General features: G+C 38.4%; 1 long non-coding RNA gene across 1 annotated transcript in view; it reads right to left on the reverse strand.

Moving 5' to 3' along the window:
- Positions 1–9,487: 9,487 nt before the first annotated feature.
- Positions 9,488–15,488, reverse strand: part of LOC116575436 — a 51,598-nt gene continuing 45,597 nt past the window's right edge. Inside the window, exon 4 of the long non-coding RNA XR_004279777.1 lies at positions 9,488–10,019. This is a non-coding gene — a long non-coding RNA (uncharacterized LOC116575436). The remainder of the gene's footprint in view (positions 10,020–15,488) is intronic.

The following is a 15,488-nucleotide window of genomic DNA, read 5'->3' on the forward strand; positions in this document are numbered from 1 at the left end:
ATCCATGATGTCTCAGCTACCAGTGTTTCACTGAGAGAGCCCAGAAAGCAAGTTCCCTCTTTTTATAGTCTTAAACTCAACTGTCTCTTGGCTACCATCCTCAAACACACCTGCTAGCTGGATATAGGTGCTGACTACAATCTACTGGCCTGGAAATCTGGGCTTGATTAATTATTTTTCTCCAAGACTGAGCATTTCTTGAACATAGCAAAGATTGATAAATTCTCCATTCAGCTATCTATTACCAAAGCCCTGTTTCAGAAAATAAATGTCCAAAACAGTTTTGTTCTTATTCTATGATGAGTAAAGGGAAGAGAAGTGAAATCCAGTTGACAAGATCAAGGCAGGAGCATCAGAAAAACTGAAGAATGGGTAGGTTTCCATTTGAAAAGATGGCATAAAAAACGGCTTTCATAGTGTGGAGATAACATGAAGATAAGCCCCAAGGGAGGTGAGTCAGGACCAAAAAAGCTGAGGATGACTCTGAAGTTTCAGTGTTATAGGAAATGTTGATGCTATTAAGTAAAAAAAAAAAGCCAAGGAGTGATTTGAAGGAGATAACAAAGCTTTGGACATATTGACTATGTTGCTCATTTGGGCCTTTTAATTGCTCAGGCCAAAAACTGGGCAGCCAACCTTGACATATCTACTGCACTCACACTGTGCATTGCAATCTACCAGCCAATCTTGTTGGCTCGACCTTCAATGCATATTTTGAACCCACCCCACTTTTCTTCACCTCCATGTTAATCTGTGTCCTTAGCCACCATCATCTTTTACCCAGATGATTATAATAGCTTTTTAATAGGTCTTACTGTGTCTGTTTTTTTTCTACAGTCTCAACCCAGCAATTAGAGATACTCAATGTTTTGTTTTGTTTTGTTTTGTTCCCACTCAAATTACTACAGTTTGATGCAGAGTAAAAACCCAAGTCCTGTACTGACCTATATGAATATAATCTTGCCCCACTCTCTACCCAACTTTACTGTGCTACTCTGCCCTTCAACCCTCCATTCCAACTGCACTGGCCCCCTTGTTTTTCCTGGTGCACACTAGCTGTAGTCATGGCTTAGAGCCTTCATACTTGCTATAACTTTTACTTAGAAAGTTCCTTTCCTTGATAACTACATGATTTTTTTCCTTCCCTTTATTTAGATTTTGGCCCACTTTCTCAGAAGCCTTCCCTAATGGTTTACGCAGTCCTTTTATAATCCAGACATGCCTTAATCCCCTTCTGTTTTGATTCTTGTTTGTTTTTCTCCATGGTCATTATCACTTTCTTACATATTGTTGTTATTTATTGTCTGCCTCCCTGTTTTAGAATGTAAGGTCCACAAGACCATTGGATGTGTCTGTCGGATTTACTACTGTAGCCTTCATGCCTAGAACAGTGCCAGGGACATAATGAGTACTCAATAAATATATGAGTAAATGAAGTAATTTAGAAATTGAGAATTCAGAGAACTCAAGACTAAACTTACTGACTAGAAGATCTTTTATCATTGATGGAATAGTTAAACTATATGACAGTTTACCAAAGGAAGATTAATGAAAGAAAGGATACATCATAGAGTGTTTTCAGGCAGCAGCAAGAGATGGAACAAGGGTACTATATCTAGTGCCATGTATATATTTTATATTAGAAATATTACATACACTTTATACTATATATGTATGGTTTATGTAATACATAGCACATGTAATAAATACATGAATATATACACATGCATTCATTAGCTCATCCATGCATTCATTCATTCATTTATGTGCCTCAGGTGCTAAGCATGAAGCCAAGCATATTGACCTTTTATCCAGTAGACTTGTGAAGCTCTCTATTTAGTTTAATAGGTTTGTCTGTTGCTGATGTTTTCTATAAGTAATCAAATCATTTAAGATAGTGGTGGTTTTATTTCTTCCCTTCCAATTCTTTATAGCCCTATTTGTTTTTGTTTTATTGGAGCTTCGTACAAGGCCTCCAATTCTGTTAAACGGTAGAAGTGGTGGCAAATTGTTTTGCTATTGATCTTAAAGGAAAGCGTCTAAAATTTCTCTGTTAAATATAATGCTGGCTGTAGGTTTCTGTTGTTGTTTGTAGCATATATCAACTTAAAAGATTTAAAGAAGCAAGTAATACTGGATTTTACCAAATTGTTTGGCATCTCATGAAAAAACATCCATTTTTCTTTTCCGACAATTTTTTTAAAAGATTTTATATATTTATTTTAGAGAGAGAGAGAAAGAACATGAGCTGGGCAAGGACAGAGAGAGGAGGACAAGCATACTGGAGCACAGAGCCTGAGGTGGGCCTTGATCCCATGACCCTGAGGTCATAACTTGAGCTGAAATCAAGGGTTGGGCACTTAACTTACTGAGCCCCTATGTGCCCCCTCCCCAGTATATTTCCAGTACATTTCACATTGATAGAAGTTTCTAATGTTGAAGCCTTACTTGATCATGTAGTATTTTTTGAAAATACAATTTTGGTTTCAATTAGCTAAAGTTTTATTTCATATATTTGCATGAAATAGACACTATGTTCTTTCTCTCTTTCTCTCTCTCTCCTCTCTTTCTCTTTCTCTTTTTTTTTTTTTTTTCTGGTTTGGAAACCACATGACACTAGATTCATAAGATTAGCTGGGCAGTTTTCACTTTTTCTATCTCTTAATGATTTGCCTAAGAGAGGCATTAACTGTACCAATGTTTAGAAGAACCATCTGGAACTGGAACTTTCTGGGAGAAAAGGTCTTTGATGACTGCCTTGAATCATTTTCTACTGACTTTAACATTCACATTTTCTCTTCTTTCTTGTACCAAGTTCAGCATTTATATATTCCTAGGAGTTTATCCCTTTCCTTTATAAGCATATATCTATTTAAAATATTTTCTATTACTTAAAAATCTGTTTTGTTTCTGCATTATTCTCTTTCTAGTCAGTATTTATTGGCATAACACTTTTTTTTTTCTTTGACAGTTTTGGCCAGTCTATTTTATTAATCTTTACAATCAGCTGTTAGTTTTATTAAACCCTATTTCTTTTTCTTTTTTTTTTTTTTTAAATCTTGGTTTTTTCTTTGATATTTTTTCTTGTTTTTTTTTTCTTTCTTTATATTTCCTTCCTCCTAGTTTGAGTTTGTTGTTTTTCTCTTTTCCTGAGTTGAATGTTCAGCTTGTTTTAAAGTTGGTATGTGTCCTGACAGATGGATTTGAAGTACTTTTTTTCCCCTCACGCTGCTTTAGTGGCATCCCACAAATACCAATGTCCCATGTTTCATTGTCTCTCAATTTTAAGTATTTAATGATTTCCTTTTTTCTTTCTCTTTCCTTCTCTCTTTCTTCTTTCTGTTTCTTTCCTTCCTGAGGCAGAACTCGAACTCATGACCCCGAGATCATCACCTGAGCCAAAATCAAGAGTCTGGTGCTTAACTGACTGAGCTACCCAGGTGCCCCCACCACGATTTCCTCTTTAAGCAAAAAGATTACTTCCTGTTGTATGAGTTCCAAACCTGTGCTAATTTTAGCTATTTTTACTGTATATTCCTAAATTTATGGCACTATCTTTACAGAATATCTGTATGAAACTGATCTTTTGGTGTTTAAAGGTGAGACTTCTTTTCTGACCTAACATATAATCTATATTTTGAGAACAAATTCCATATTTGCTCAATAATAAAATATATTTTCCACCTGCTGAGTAAAGAGTTGATATAAATATAAATATAGGTGATACAGATATTGACATAGTGATAAATATGTATCTGTATGTAGAGATATATAAAACTCAAGTGTATTTAGATCTATCGTTTTTCTGGTTTTGTTTCTTTGCCTGCTTTCTGTTTTTATTAATTTATCAGTTCCTGAGAGGAGTGTTTTAATATCTCCACATGTAGTTATTGACTTCTTTCCCCTCCTTCAGTTCTATCAGTGTGGTCTTTTATATTATTGAATATATATCTGTCAGGTATAAAGGTATAAACACGTACTTTCTTGTTCTCCTGTTCCTTTCACCAGGGTATAATGCCCCTCTTTTCTGCTGCCTTCTGAGGAACTTTTTCAATCTGAGTCCCAAGTCATTATTTCATTCTTTGGCTCTTTATTCTATGTATTGTGTTTTCTATATCGAATTTACAATTTTCATACTTAATATTTCACAATGTTCTTTTTTGTAAATTTTAGCTATGGCTTTACGTTATCCTTTACCTCTTTACATTTATTTTCACTCTTTTAAATTCTTGAGCCTTCTGTTCCTATAATTCTTCAGTTGTAAAAGTTTTTCAGTATGTATGTAAGTTCTGTGGTGGCTAGATTGACCAAGAGTCTGGTCATTTGGGCCTGGAAGTATTAGTTAGCCACTCCAACTTGGAAATTGTATTGGGGCAGACTCAAAAGGTAGGTCCTGGTCTACACCCTCCCCCATTTAATAAGTAGGAAGAGGGACAAAGTGAGTTCCAGGTCCTACAGAGTTGGACCCTTCCATTTGCGGCCATTCTATAACTCATCTGTTCTGGATGCAAATGTAAATTCTTAGAAATAAGCACTGATGGAGTGAGGCAATCTTGACCTTCAATCCACTGGTCCTAAGAGTTTGGAAAGAGAGGAGATGATCAGGAAACAACCCAAAGGTGTTTAGTCAATTCCAATTATTCTCATCAATTCTTCATCCCCTTAAGGGTTATGCTTGGTCCTAACATCATCTCTAGTGACTCCAGTGGCCTGGAATGTTCCCTACATTATCTGGAAAAGAGAAGTTAACTATTGCCTCTGAGGTACTTGGGGCAGAAACAAGGCTTTCTTCCAGCCCTACTTCCTGTTCTAATCAGGCCACCACCATCCCAGCTGTGGCATTCAGAAAGCCTTCAGTCTCCCAGCAATTTATATCTGGCAACTCCTCCTCCTCCTCCTCCTCCTCCTCCTCCTCCTCCTCCTCCTCCTCCTCCTTCTTCTTCTTCTTTCTTCTTTCTTCTAGCCCATGCTTCTCTATTGCTTTCTATTGCTTCTATAGTTCTTCTAGACTTAGACAGGAAAGCCATGCTGACTGACCACTTGACCATGTTCAAATAATACTTAAACTGCCATCTTCATGAGTAGTACCCTCTGTAAGTCAAGTGTGTAATAGAATCATTTCAAGCTTTAAAAATTAGGTTTTGACTATATGCCTAGAGCATAGGATTGTCTGTAATAGCTGAGAAATAATAGTCTTTAATGGTATGTGGAATTGTCCAATATTTATTTGGAGAAAAAATATTATCCTGGCCCTCCTCCTTAGTCGTGTCAGGCTTGGAGCCATCATCGCCAAGAGTATTCTAAATGATAAGTATGGAGTTGGGTTTGCTTCATTTTGTTATTTTCCCCCTTGGAATTTGCACTATGGATTTGTCAGAGGTCACAGTGTTATGTTCTCCATTTAAATAATCTCCCAGCCTTGACTTCATCTGTCCATCATGTTAAATAGTATGACCAATTTAAAAGCACATTCCCACAATTTCACCAGAAAACTGACCTCTGGGTCCACTCTGGGCCAGCCTTATACATCTGGCACCCTCTGCTGTGCCTACTCTGGCTCTCCTAAAGCTATTTGAGAGCCATTTCTTTATGTAAATGCAGAATTCCTATCACCTTCTCTCAGACAGGGAATTCAGGTACTTTCTTTGTTCTCCTCAGGGTCAATTAGAAGAATCATTGGCTTTTCTGAGTCCCTATTCATATTGTACTACTGTTTTTCTTATGATACAATATTTATGTTAGGTATCAAATACAATTTTTACAGTTATATTCAATATTTATAATTAAATAAAATATAGAACTTTTATATTATACTATACATAAGCATACATTATATATTATAATATATAAATATATACTTATTATCATTATATATAATCTATAATACTGATATTACATACTATAATAAATAAAATATTCCATATTAGAAGAATCCCTGCTGTATGAATATCATATTTCAGAGCCATCTAAATTTCTTAAGAGGCATTTGAAGACATTTTGTGATTTCTAAAGCATCTGACTCTTTTTTTTTTTTTAATTTATTTATTTGACAGAGAGAGATCACAAGTAGGCACAGAGGCAGGCAGAGAGAGAGGAGGAAGCAGGCTCCCTGCTGAGCAGAGAGCCCGATGTGGGACTTGATCCCAGGACCCCGAGATCATGACCTGAGCTGAAAGCAGCGGCTTAACCCACTGAGCCACCGAGGGACCCGACATCTTGTGATTTCTGAATAGGACACTCGATAATCCTATCCAAATACTAGAAGGCTAGATAACTTCTATTAAGATATCAAACCACTTGGCAGGGACAAACTGAATTCAAGTATTTTTAAAAAAGCCGGCGGGGGTGGGGGGGTGCTTAGATTGTAAATCCCAACCCTTTAATCTCAATCCCAAACCATGTTAAAATATCTGACTGTTTCCACACACATTTTTTAAAACTTTTATTTAAGAAGAGATGTTAGCCCCTTGCTCAAATATGTTTGCTGCAAACATTGTGTCTGGATAAGAGCATTGTTTGTAATTGCTCCTTTCTTTTCAAATTTAGTAACAACAATTTCAGTTTCAGGGAAAAGAAACTTTTTTCTTTTCTTTTCTTTTTTCTTTCTTTTTTTCTTTTTTCTTAAGTAGAACCAACGTTCTACTGAAAATGTTAATGTCTAGGGACCCAATTCACTGAGCCCAAAGGAAACTTTGGCACCTCAGCACATAGCCTCAGGCATCCAGGTTAATAAACCATGTTTAAGGTTAATGCCTGTTCTTAGATGGTCATCAATCCCCCTTAAAAAAAGCTGCCACAATGGGATTTGCCACACCTGCCAATCAGTTCTACTCGAGAGACCAACAAGGGGTAAGAACAAAAGCTAACACCAGAGGGAAAATAAAGGTCAAACACGTTTGACAGTTTGATGTACATGAATCAGAATTTTATATTAGCCCGAACTAAGTTGCTGCTACTTTTTCTGGCCATTCCTGTGCATATGTCAGATTGGACCGTATTTCTACATGCTTTATTGCATGTTAGAATAAAATTTCAGGGGATGCCTGGGTAGATCCGTTGTTTAAACCACTGCCTTCGGCTCAGGTCATGATCTCAGAGTCCTGGGATCGAGTCCCGCATCGGGCTCTCTGCTCGGCGGGGAGCCTGCTTCTCTCTCCACCTCTGCCTGCTTGTGTGCTCTCTCTCTGACAAATAAATAAGCAAATAAAATCTTTTTAAAAAAAGGAATAAATTTTTAGTTAGTGTAAGCTTATTTTATATTATTATTCTTACATAGTATTTATAGAAATTAATATTATTAAATAGTGCATGTATTTTGATATGTTGAAATTTTTCCACTTGCAGCATCACATTATCAACATAACAGCCACTTTTAGTATCCTTGTCATCTAAGTGGGTCCCCTCCCACCTCCAAATTAACCTTCTCTGCTCCCACTCACTTAGCATTTAGTGAGACTTTACTATGTGCCAGGCTCTGAGGATCCAAGACCGATTCCCTCTTAAGGAGCTTAAATGAGTGGGAAGTACACATTTCCACAAAATATTCTTCAATTTGTATTCCTACTCTTCTTTAATATAGACACAGTACTCAGAGGTTAGGTCCACGTTTTAGGAAAACCTTTGTGAAACACTTTGAAATAAAGGAAACAATTTTGTGGGTCTTTGGTGGAAAGGCAAGCATGGTCTAAACATATGCATTCCTGGGGTTATTTTACTCTATGGTGTTCCTGAGGTTTCTCTTGTCTTTGAGCTATTTTGCAGCTATGTAATTTTTAGGTAAGTGAGAGCAAGGGAATGAGTGATTCTTGTGCAGCCATGAAGATGAATTTTGTCTAGCGTGAATACAACCAAGTCTCACACTTTGCCATCTTCTGTTCCTACAATCTCACCCCTGACCATCCAGCTTTACGTGTATTTGTAAATTCATTTGACATCATGTACTGCTCATAGATGTGGCTCTTTGAATTCTCCTTCTGAACCACCTATAAATATCTTTCTAGTCCTCTTAATGAGTTCAATAAAATGACATGTGCTCATGGGTATGAATGTCGTGGTTATACCTGTTTTTAAAAGATGCTGTTTAACAACTTTCAAGAAAGACACTTTAAAGCCGGCTACAAACTTTCCAACCAGCCTCAACAGCTATCAATAGCTTTTCAGTCCCCAGAATCCTCTATCTTACTACATTTGGGCCGCTCTAACAGAATACCACAGACTGGGTAGCTTACAAACAACAGAGATTTACTTCTCACAGTTCTGGAGCCCTGACATCCAAGATCAATGTGCCAGTATTGTTGAATTCTGACGAAGGCTTGCTTTCTGGTTCACAGCTGGTACCTTCTTGCTGTGTTCCTTACATGGCGGATCTGCGGGGTCTCCTTTATGAGATTTAGGAATCACATTCAGGAGGGCTCCACCCTCACGACCCAATTACCTCCCAGAAGCCCCACCTCCTAATACCATTACATTGGGCATTAGATTTTCAACATATAAATCTGGGGAGAACTCAAACATTCAAACCATAACATCATCATCTACTGCACAGGTGCACATACCTCCAATCCTTCTGACTTGATATATATTCATGAGCACACCCTGCCCTTTTCTGTCTCATTTTTGTCACCATTTGTGTTTTATATCATGGAAAGTGTTATACTTCTTCATACATTAATATTTTACTCTTTTATTAAAATTCATTTAAAAAAGTTATTTCTGTGAATATCTGTTCCTTTCTCTGTGCTCTGTTAGCCCCTGGTCAGTAACCACTAGAATGGCACTCATCACAGGGCATTATCATTACTGCATGTGGGTCCATCTCTTTCATCAAACATAAATAGTAAGTTCCTGGAGGGCATGTCTTACTCAGTTTTGCATCTTATCACTTGGTGAGAACCTGGTGCATAGTCAATCCTCATCCCATGTTTATGGAGTGAATGGATCACTGAATGATGGAATGAATGAACAATTACAATTTCATCATCATAATCACATACTGAATCCTCCATATACACATTTTCATCATTGCGATAGAGCCTCTATATGGGAAACCAAACATGAGTAAATGCAAAAACATGCATCTATGAACGTCAGCATGAAAATTGGCAGTCAAGGTAAAAAAAAATTATGGCCAAGGGAAAAAGAATAAACACAATATCCAAACTCATCAATATGTTTTGGTCTCAAAGTTAATTTGCAAACTGGTTGATTAGAACTTCAGGCATAGTTTCCCAGAGTAACAATATGATGCAAAGGGTTTAGTCTCTAAGTCCCATCTACCCCAAATTCTTTATCCTGTGACATATTTGAGAATATATTTACTTGTAGTAAAGTAATAGAGGGTCACAGATTTTTTAAAAAATTTTTATTTATTTATTTGACACAGAGAGAGACAGTGAGAGAGGAACAGAAACAGAGGGAGTGGGAGAGGGAGAAGCAGGTCTTCTGCTGAGCAGGGAGCCCAATGTGGGGTTTGATCCCAGGGCCCTGTGAGCATGACCCAAGCCGAAGGCAGACACCCAAGGACCGAGCCACCCAGGTGCCCCTAGAGGATAAGACATTTAAGTGACCCTTAGCACAGTGTCCTGACTACCTAGTAAACCCTTTCTAATACTTAGAATTTGAAGAATATAATTCAGCTGACTAATATCACTTTTTCATCATTTTCAGCATAGGTATTTCAGGAGAAAGGAGGCTTCAATAGAACAGAACAATAAATTAGATGAATAACGGAATATTTCTGAGCACTTAGACAAGGATTTTGTTGGCAAAGGCTGACACTTGACTACATTTATCTCATTTTAAAAAATCACTATTTTGTTTTCTCTTAACCAGGGATTATTCCTAGCACAACTTCCTCCTCCCCCTCTTCCTCTTCCTCCTCCTTCTCCTCCTCCTCCTCCTCCTCCTCCTTCTTCTTCTCCTCTTTCTTCTTCAGTTGCTTTCTGTGGCTTTAAATCCTATTTGGGCTAAGAGAATGTAGGCTGTTCTTTATTTTGTTGTCATGGTGGTGGTGGTATTTTCTGTGAAGAGGAAAAAAAGAAAGTGAGAAAGAGACAAAAGAAGAAGGAGAGAGTTTAATAATACAGAAAGAAGGCAGACAAGAAAAGGTTGGGAGCAGAGGAAAGAAGCAGTTCTAGTATACTGGCAGACTGGCTGAGGTGAGGAAAAGCATGACTTATGTGGTTTGCCATTTCCGCAGTGTAGGCGGAATTCCGCAGTGCAATTTCTGCAGAGTAAATATTCTTGATGTAGCTGATTTCAAGCTACCAGCACAACATCCTGAACGTAGACTTGTGTAGAAAAGGGTCCACTTGTCTCTTGCATGCTATAGGAGCCTAACAAGCCAACTCCAGGACACAGCTAGAGAAATGAATGAGGACAGAGGGAAGAAAAGGAGGAAGGACAGTATGTGAGAGGAATTTAAGAATGAGTTGCAAAAGGCTGGTCTTAAAATGATGGTTGTTTTGTGAGAATCAGGCTAATAGAGGAATAATCCAGGTGTCAGAAGTTCCCTCTCCTGGAACCCAGAGTTAGCATAATCCCAATCTGTGACCTGGTAGGGAAGAGCTTTCCTAGGGGACTTCAGTTGCTACTAGACATACAGTTCCTATAAAATACATGGTAAGTCATTCTGGAGGTAGTCATTCTCCTGAGGGTAGCTATTCCCCCAAGAAGTCCTGCCCAGAGAAAGACAAACAGAGAGAAAGAGAGAGAGAGAGAGAGAGAGAGAGAGATGACTTCCACTAAAACAATTTCCACATTTATGAGCACAAAAACCACCCAAAGATTTTGTTAAAATGAAGATTCTGGTTCAGTAAGTCTGGGCTAGGCCAGAGATTCTGCATTTTCGAAGGTCCCAAGTGATACTAATGTTGCATGTACATAAACTGCAATTTGAGTTCTGAAGCTCTAGCCTGCCTTTTTGTCCAAGTGCTTCTTTACGTGCCAGATGCAAATCTGCTTATGTCTCATGAGAAAATCCCAATCTTCATGAAGTACCACATCCTGTTCTTGTACTCTAAGAGTAATGACCTAATCATCATAGATTGTGATTAGACACAGATGATAACAATAGTAATCATGCTCACTTCTATCTTCTAAGTGCCATTTCTGTGTCATTGGCTAACTTCCCATCAGAAGCTAATACATGTTCTTTTGCTTACACATTATCATAAATATAGTTCATTACAGCAAAGACAACCTCTCTGCTTTTATCTCGTCTGACAGCTTAACCATTTATCTGACAACTTCAGTTTATAGTCACACTATCTGTCCCTTCTGCTAGAGTCTCAATGTTTGTCTCCTTCCCCAAAATTCCTACATTAAAATATTAACCCTCAAAGATGATGGTATTAGGACGTGCTGCCTTTGGGAGATGTTTGATTCATGAAGGTGGAGACCTCATGAATGAGATTATAAAAGAGACCCCATAGAGCGCCCTAGATCCTTCCATCATGGGAGGACACAGTGAGAAGGTGCCAGCTCTGAAGTGGAAGGAAAGGCTTCACCAGAATTCAGCCATGTTGGCACCTTGATCTTAGATTTCCAGCCTCAAGAACTTGGAGAAATAAATTTATGTTGTTTATAAGCCACCCAGTCTGTGGTATTTTGTTATAGAAGCTCATATGGACTAAGATGCTTCCTTATATCATTTTCCTGCAAGGATAACCCATGGTTTTAACACCAAATTCTTGCCTTTAGATTTTAGGAAGTTGACACAGGAATCCAGGCAAAAGCCATCGGTCCTCAAAGGGCTTCCTTAGCTAATGGTCAAGCTTGTCTTTGTTGTTGTCAATCCGTTTCAAAAATGCCTTCCCCAGTTACAATGGTCTCAAATTTCTCAATGTGCAAAAGATTGCTTATTGGAAGCAAACTGCACTATAATCCATTAAAATCAAGATGGGATCAGGGAAATACAAATCAAAACGACAATGAGATACCACCTCACACCAGTCAGAATGGCTAAAATCAACAAGTCAGGAAATGACAGATGCTGGTGGGGATGCGGAGAAAGGGGAACCCTCCTACACTGTTGGTGGGAATGCAAGCTGGTGCAGCCACTCTGGAAAACAGCATGGAGGTTCCTCAAAAAGTTGAAAATAGAGCTACCTTATGACCCAGCATTGCACTACTGGGTATTTACCCTAAAGATACAAATGTAGTGGTCCAAAGGGGCACATGCACCTAAATGTTTATAGCGGCAATGTCCACAATAGCCAAACTATGGAAAGAATCTAGATGTCCATCAACAGATGAATGGATAAAGAAGATGTGATACACACACACACACACACACACACACACACACACACACACACACTGGAATACTATGCAGCCATCAAAAGAAATGAAATTTTGCCATTTGTGACAACATGGATGGAGCTAGAGGGTATTATGCTTAGCAAAATAAGTCAATCAGAGAAAGACAACTATCATATGATCTCCCTGATATGAGAAAGTGGAGATGCAACGTGAGGGGGTTTGGGGGTAGGAAGGGAGGGAGACAAACCATAAAAGACTCTTAATCTCACAAAACAAACTGAGGGTTGCCAGGGGTCAGGAGACGGTGGTGGGGTTATCGACATTGGGGAGGGTATGTGCTATGGTGAGTGCTGTGAAGTGTGTAAACCTGGTGATTCACAGACCTGTACCCCTGGGGCTAATAATACATTATATGTTTATACAAAAATTTTAAAAATAAAGCCAGAAGGGAGCAAAAATGCCCTGAGGGAAGGAGGAAAGATGAGGTAGAAAAGAACTATTGGTTTTGCCCAAGTCTTGCCTTGCCCAGTAAGGTAACATAATCATCCACAAACTAGAAGAAACAACTGCAGGACTGTAAGAAATGTGTGGGCTTCCAGGAATTCCTATGTGCCATGATTCTAAAGTGAATGTTAGTAAGTCAACAAATGCTTGTATTCCCATTCTAACGAAGGACTCCTAGGATTGCAATCTTAACCTCAAAGTAGATGGCTGTTAAAATTAAAAAAAAAAAAAAAGAGCATCCCTTTTCAAGTTAGATATATCTGGCTTTAAGTACAAGAATCCATCATTTACGGGCTGTGACTGTCCTTGGGCAAATGATTTAACACACACTCTGTCTTCATTTCCTCATCTTTAAATTGGTGATAATAAGACCTATATCATAAAACACTTTTCCAGATTAAATTACGTAACACTTAAGAAGTATCTACCACATAAGAGACATTCCATTAATATTAGTTTTCTCACTTCCTTTCCTGAAAAAGAGTGAATTTTAGTTGTTAGAAATTTCAGGTCTTATGAGTAGCTGAAGTTCTTTGTTTTTTGTTTTTTGTTTTTTTTTAAGATTTTATTTTATTTATTTATTTCACAGACAAAGATTATAAGTAGGCAGAGAGGCAGGCAGAGAGAGGAGGAAGCAGGCTCCCTGCTGAGCAGACAGCCCGATGCGGGGCTCAATCCCATGACTCTGGGATCATGACCTGAGCCAAAGGCAGAGGCTTTAACCCACTGAGCCACCCAGGAGCCCCTAACTGAAGTTTTTTAGGAATGGTAAAAACTTCCTGAAGAATTAAATCACGGATCTTAAATTCTATATATATTGTTGACATACGTGTAGTCCTTACACATAGATTCGTTTGAATATTTATGCAATTAGATAAAATTTTGTTTTAAAAATCTCTTTTTCTCAAGATGATTGTTCCTTTTGTTCCAACCCAGTAGAGCTCCTTCACCATTTATTGTAGACTTCATTCATTGTTTGTTGCTATTGTTGGCTTTTATTTATTTTTTTAAAGGGTTTATTTATTTATTTGTCAGAGAGAGAGAGAGAGAGCACAAGCAGGCAGAGTGGCAGGCAGAGGCATAGGGAGAAGCAGGCTCCCTGCCGAGCAAGAAGCCCGATACGGGACTTGAACCCAGGACCCTGGGGTCATGACCTGAGCCAAAGGCGGCTGCTCAACCAACTGAGCCAACCAGGTGTCCCTCTATCATTGGCTTTTAATTGATAAAGGTAGTATTTATTGTTCATAACATAATAATAATACCTTATAGTTACAATTTGCTAAAATCTTAGACTTAGGTTTCTTTTTCTCATTTAATCTTACAGCAATTCCAGTTAGTTGGCAGATTAGATATTATTATTTCTGTTGCATAGATGAAGAAAGCAATTTGTATAAGTTAACAAAGATCATACAAGAAGGCAGAATGAGAGACTATTGTCGGCTTTAAAACAAATTAAATTATCTTTACATTCAGTTGGGGACTGAGCTTCTGGGAAGTTAGGGATCTTTCCCAAAGCCACATACTGATAAGTGAATGCAGCTGGAATTTGCATACAGGTCTGCCTGATTCTGCTACAGCTCACACTTCATCTATTTTTCTACTGTTTCATTTGAGGGTTATAGCTATGTTAACTTTGACAGCACTTAATACTAACAGTGCATTGGCATGTGCTAGTTTGCTTTGAATCTGACCCTTGTAAGAATCTTGTGAAATGAGGATGGACAGATACCATTATAACTCTTATTTTAACATTTAAATAGAGGCTCAGATAATAAATATGTGGCACAACAAAGTTATAAACACTGTGGTTAGGAGGTAAGCCTTGGGAAGAAGAAGGTATCGTTGTGTGAAATGAAGTATCTGTATGGGCAAGGCTAGAAGATTTACTATAATTCTCACTCCACAAACTTTGATGAAATGTGCAAGCCCCTCACACACTGGGAGGTGGGTGTCTTGGGGATGGTGCTGTCTTGAAGCTCAAGGGTGATGGTACCCAGAATTGTGGTCATATGTGTAAACAGGCTCACTACCATCGATACAACTTGCTTTTCTTGGTAAATCTCTTTTTATTTCCCAAGGAGGAAAGAGTTCAGAGTAGAATAAAGAACTACATTAGCAGCAGTGTCTGAGAGCCTGCACCTGTCTAAAACAGGCAGCTTGCAAATTAGTCCCAATCGATTGGATTTCCAGAGAGAAAGGGGAGTAAAAAGACAATCAAGTCAACCCCCTACCCTTGTCCAGCCAGTGGGACACATTATTCATGACTCAAACTCAGTATGTGCTGTTCATAAATAGTTCTAAACCCCAGGATGCCAAATAAGCCCTCTTCTATTTGTACACCATTTGAAGTAAAGCAGGACAAGCTTCAAGGCGCCAGCCTGTACTTGGGGTTTCCAGAAATTCACCGAGGATTCGCCTCAAGCCTTCTAATGGTGGTATGAAGATTCCATTAGGGCATTCTGAACAAATGGCAGACCCTGGCTACAAGTGAGGGATTTGAGTGGCCAGGGAGCTTAATGAATGTGTGAGAAGGAAAGCTGTTCACTTATAATCAAAACTGGATTGTTGTAGCCCAGGAGCAACACTGAAATGTGGACCTCATCTGGCTGAAATAGAGGTGAGGGGCACAAGCCCTACGTGATAATATGCCCACATATTATTTGTAAAGTGTCTTCTAGGAACAGATAGAATCAAGGTCTTGTCAGTAAATAAAGATGTCATGG

This window comes from Mustela erminea, chromosome 16, assembly GCF_009829155.1.
Source record: "Mustela erminea isolate mMusErm1 chromosome 16, mMusErm1.Pri, whole genome shotgun sequence".
In the NCBI taxonomy this organism is placed as follows: Eukaryota; Metazoa; Chordata; class Mammalia; order Carnivora; family Mustelidae; genus Mustela; species Mustela erminea.